Below are 5,485 nucleotides of genomic sequence, written 5' to 3' on the forward strand. Positions count from 1 at the left end.
GACACTGTGTTAACTAACCTCCAAACGAGCTTCAAAGCCATACAACTCTCCTTCTGTGGCCTCCAACGGCTTTTAAATGCTAGTAAAATTAAGTGCATGCTCTTCAACCGATCGCTACCAGCACCTGCCCGCCCGCCCAGCATCACTACTCTGGACGGTTCTGACTTAGAATATGTGGACTACTGCAAATACCTAGATGTCTGGCTAGACTGTAAAATCTCCTTCCAGACTCACATTAACCATCTCCAATCCAAAATGAAATCTAGAATCAGCTTCCTATTTCGCAACAAAGCCTTCTTCACTCATGCCACCAAACATACCGTTGTAAAACTGACCATCCTACCGATCCTCGACTTCGGCGATGGCATTTATAAAATAGCCCCTAACACTCTACTCAGCAAACTGGATGCAGTCTATCACAGTGTGATCTGTTTTGTCACCAAAGCCCCATATACTACCCACCACTGTAACCTGTATGCTCTCGTTGGCTGGCCCTCACTACATATCCGTCGCCAAACCCACTGGCTCCAGGTCATCTATAAGTCTTTGCTAGCTAAAGCCCCGCCTTATCTCTGCTCACTGGTCACCATAGCAACACCCACCTGTAGCACGTGCTCCAGCAGGTATATCTCTCTGGTCACCCCCAAAGCAAATTCCTCCTTTGGAATTTCTCTCCTTCCAGTTCTCTGCTGCCAAAGACTGGAACAAACTACAAAAATCTCTGAAACTGGAAACACTTATCCCCCTCACTAGCTTTAAGCACCAACTGTCAGAGCAGCTCACAGATTACTGCACCTGTACATAGTCCACTTATAATTTAGCCCAAACAACTACCTCTTTCCCTACTGTATTTAATTAATTTATTTATTTTGCTCCTTTGCACCCCATTATTTCTATTTCTACTTTGCACATTCTTCCACTGCAAATCTACCATTCCAGTGTTTTACTTGCTATATTGTATTTACTTTGCCACCATGGCCTTTTTTTGCCTTTACCTCCCTTATCTCACCTCATTTGCTCACATTGTACATAGACTTATTTTTCTACTGTATTATTGACTGTATGTTTGTTTTATTCCATGTGTAACTCTGTGTTGCTGTATGTGTCGAACTGCTTTGCTTTATCTTGGCCAGGTCGCAGTTGTAAATGAGAACTTGTTCTCAACTAGCCTACCTGGTTAAATAAAGGTGAAAATAAATACATAAAATAATACCTTTTCTGGATATTGTGTCAGAGGGACGTGTTTTATTTGTGTATAGTGAGCAGCCATTGGTCAATAGCAATGTGATGTTGCAGACAGAATATTTGCATAAAGTTCAGTTTTCCCCAGCTTTGGTCCCGCCCAGTTCATGCTCCCTCACACTCATGCTTGCGTCGCCCAACGGTCCCCGCAGCACTTCGTTTGCCTTCATTGACAATGAATGTGCTCTAGTGTTTCAGTAACGAATGTGAAATGGCTAGCTAGTTACTGGTGGTGTGCGCTAATAGCGTTTCAATCGGTGACTTCACTTGCTCTGAGACCTTGCTCTGCAAGGGCTTTTGTGGAGCGATGGGTAACGATGCTTCGTGGGTGTCAGTTATTGATGTGTGCAGAGGGTCCCTGGTTCGCGCCCGGTTCGAGGGGACGGACCAAAGTTATGCTGTTACACCTGCAATGTGCTAATATAGATACACTAATACTGTTTGATAACCGTGTGAAAGTTTGTTGACATTGCCTTGCAAGTATCCTTGCTTGAAAAATGTAACAATTGAGGGCGTGGCTGGTCTTATACAACATTGCAAACATTGCCAAATTCAAAACATTGCAAACCCTATTGAGGGGCTCTAAGTAGCCGGTGGACTCCTGCTATCTGATTGATAAGCGGGATATCCTCACGGAACATGTAGTGCGGTGGTCTGATCAGCTCCGGGTCACTGGTGGTGATCAGTGTCGTCTAACAACTGAACCCTGCAGACAAACGTAGCCATGATGTATCCATGCAAGACGTTCCTCCAATGAGGGGCAACTAACCCGGGTTAATGATTAGACCCCGTCGCCTAGCAACGAGCACTCCCCGTCTATCTCCTGCTGCCCGTAACAAAAACAACAACGTTTGATCAGCCGTTCGCAAACCGCTATGGTTGGTTGAGCCAATGTAAGCAGACTCCTTGTCATGTAGACGACTTCTCTGGTTATACCAGCACAAGAAACTGTTTTGGTTCCGCCGGTTGGTTAGTGCGTCTATAGGGAGGACTGATTTAGTCCCGGTACTCTGTTCTGAGACCGTGATTTAGTCCCGGTACTCTGTTCTGAGACCGTGTTAATGTATGGTTGCTGCCGTCCCCTGTCACAGCAGGTGACCAATGGCAACAGAGGTGCTGCTAGAGAGAGATGTTAGAGAGAGAAATGTTAGAGGGAGAGAGATGTGTGACCTGTTGCCACAAGAAAAAGGGCAACCAGTGAAGAACAAACACCATTGTACACTGAACAAAAATATAAAGTTAACATGTAAAGTGTTGGCCTCATGTTTCATGAGCTGAAATTAAATATCCCCGAAATGTTCCATACGCACAAAAAGCTTATTTCGCTCAAATGTTGAGCACAAATTTGATTACATCTGTTAGTGAGCATTTCTCCTTTGCTAAGATAATCCATCCACCTGACAAGTGTGACATATCAAGAAGCTGATTAAACAGCATGATCAGTACACAGGTGCACCTTGTGCTGGGGGACAATAAAAGGACCATCTAAAATGTGCCGTTTTGTCACACAACACAATGCCAGAGATGTCAATTTTTTTAGGGAGGTGTGCAATTGGCCTGCTGACTGCAGGAATGTCCACCAGAGCTGTTGCCAGATAATTTTATGTTAATTTCTCTCCAACGTCATTTTAGAGAATTTGGCAGTATGTCCAACTGGCCTCACAACTGCAGACCACGTGTAAACGCCAGCCCAGGACCTCAACATCTGTCTTCTTCACCTGCGGGATTGTCTGAGACCAGCCACTCAGACTGCTGATGAAACTGAGGAGTATTTCTGTCTGTAATAAAGCCCTTTTGTGGGGAAAACCTCATTCTGATTGGCTGTGCCTGGATCCCCAGTGGGTGGGCCTATGCCCTCCCAGACCCACCCATGGCTGCGCCCCTGCACAGTCATGTGAAATCCATAGATTAGTGCTTAATTCATGTATTTAAATTGACTGATTTCCTTATATGAACTTTAACTTGTTGAAATTGTTGCATGTTGCGTTTATATTTTTGTTCAGTGTAAATACAATCCATATTTATGTTGATTTATTTTCCCTTTTGTGCTACAACACTGTACATAGCCCTAATATGACATTTTAAATGTCTCTATTCCTTTGAAACTTTTGTGAGTATAATGTTTGCTGTTCATTTTTTATTGTTTATTTCACTTTCGTTTATTGTCTACTTCACTTGCTTTGGCAAACATAGGTTGCCCATGCCAATAAAGCTCTTTGAATTGAATTGAGCGAGAGATCAGTCTGCAAGGGGAAGCCGGTGGATCAGTCTGCAAGGGGCAGCCGGTGGATCAGTCTGCAAGGGGGCAGCCGGTGGATCAGTCTGCAAGGGGGCAGCCGGTGGATCAGTCTGCAAGGGGGCAGCCGGTGGATCAGTCTGCAAGGGGGCAGCCGGTGGATCAGTCTGCAAGGGGGCAGCCGGTGGATCAGTCTGCAAGGGGGCAGCCGGTGGATCAGTCTGCAAGGGGGCAGCCGGTGGATCAGTCTGCAAGGGGGCAGCCGGTGGATCAGTCTGCAAGGGGGCAGCCGGTGGATCAGTCTGCAAGGGGGCAGCCGGTGTCTCGTTTAGAGGTAGAGAACATCCTTCCCGCCCTCTCTTTGGTATTAGCTTCAAAACGCAAATGGTGAACTCTTCTGGCGTACCGTTGCTCGTTCACCAGCACCATGGTAGTTGTATTCAGATCTAACTTGTGCAATGAGTGAGTATGTTTACGTTGCCACTCGAAGGAGGATGCTTACAGTGTTCAAGAAGATTGAGTGGGTTGTTACCTGAGTACGGCGAACATCGGAGTGGTCAGTTTGATTGAATTCCAGTGTCTGAGTATTTCTGCATGCAGCACGGTCCTAATGCCTTGAATCCAACCATGGTCACGCTGTAATGTGTTCTTCACTGGATGAAAACGTTACCACACTTGTTGTACCACTATGAACTGGGTTGTTTGAACCATGATTGCTGATTGGCTGAAAGCTGTGGTGTATGAGACCGTAGACAACATTTTTTACAACGTGCTTGAATGTGCTTGAGAACAGCCCTTAGCTGTTGTATATTGGTCCTATTCCGGGTGAACACGACCATTATCACACTATCACCGGCTCCCACAGGTAGCATCCCAAATGATATCCTATGTCCTATTACGGTGCACTACACTCTTAGAAAAAAGGGTGCTATCTTTCAACTGTTCTGCCTGTGATTATTATTATTGGACCATGCTGGTCATTTATGAACATTTGAACATCTTGGCCATGTTCTGTTATAATCTCCACCCGGCACAGCCAGAAGAGGACTGGCCACCCCACATAGCCTGGTTCCTCTCTAGGTTTCTTCCTAGGTTTTGGCCTTTCTAGGGAGTTTTTCCTAGCCACCATGCTTCTACACCTGCATTGCTTGCTGTTTGCTGGCTGGGTTTCTGTACAGCACTTTGCGATATCAGCTGATGTCAGAAGTCTTTTATAAATACATTTGATTTAATTTGATTTATCTTGAACCTTAAAAGGGTTCTTCAGCTGTCCCCATAGGAGAACCCTTTGAAAAACTATTTTTAATTCCAGGTACAACCCTTTTGGTTCTAGGTGGAACTCTTTTGAGTTCCCTTTACACGGAGGGTTCTACATGGAACCCAAAATAGTTATATCTGGAACCAAAGAGGGATTTCCTATGGGGGCACCCGAAGAATCCTTTTGGAACCCTTTTTTCCTAAGAGTGTACGTTTGAATAGGGCCTATAGAACTCTGGTTAATAGTAGTGTTCTATAGAACTCTGGTTAATAGTAGAGCTCTATAGAACTCTGGTTAATAGTAGAGCTCTATAGAACTCTGGTTAATAGTAGTGCTCTATAGAACTCTGGATAATAGTAGTGCTCTATAGAACTCTGGTTAATAGTAGTGCTCTATAGAACTCTGGTTAATAGTAGTGCTCTATAGAACTCTGGTTAATAGTAGTGCTCTATAGAACTCTGGTTAATAGTAGTGCTCTATATAGGAACAAGGGTGTTATTTGGGACGTACGCTCTCTCCTGAATGGTCCGACTGGCAGAAGACTCGTTCAAATGTTTAACAAAAGAGGACAGAACATTTCAATCAGCCCTACAGTAAGAAACAGATTGTATAGCAGTAGCTGGACATTGGGCTTTTATCCAATGTCCTCTAGCTTCAGCACGGCATGTCCTCCAATAAAGAAACAATCATTCCAGTAATTATTTTACAATCCCAGGGTTATCCTCTGTTGCATCTGAGTTGTCTGGGAG

Source organism: Oncorhynchus mykiss, chromosome 32 (assembly GCF_013265735.2).
Source record: "Oncorhynchus mykiss isolate Arlee chromosome 32, USDA_OmykA_1.1, whole genome shotgun sequence".
Lineage (NCBI taxonomy): Eukaryota > Metazoa > Chordata > Actinopteri > Salmoniformes > Salmonidae > Oncorhynchus > Oncorhynchus mykiss.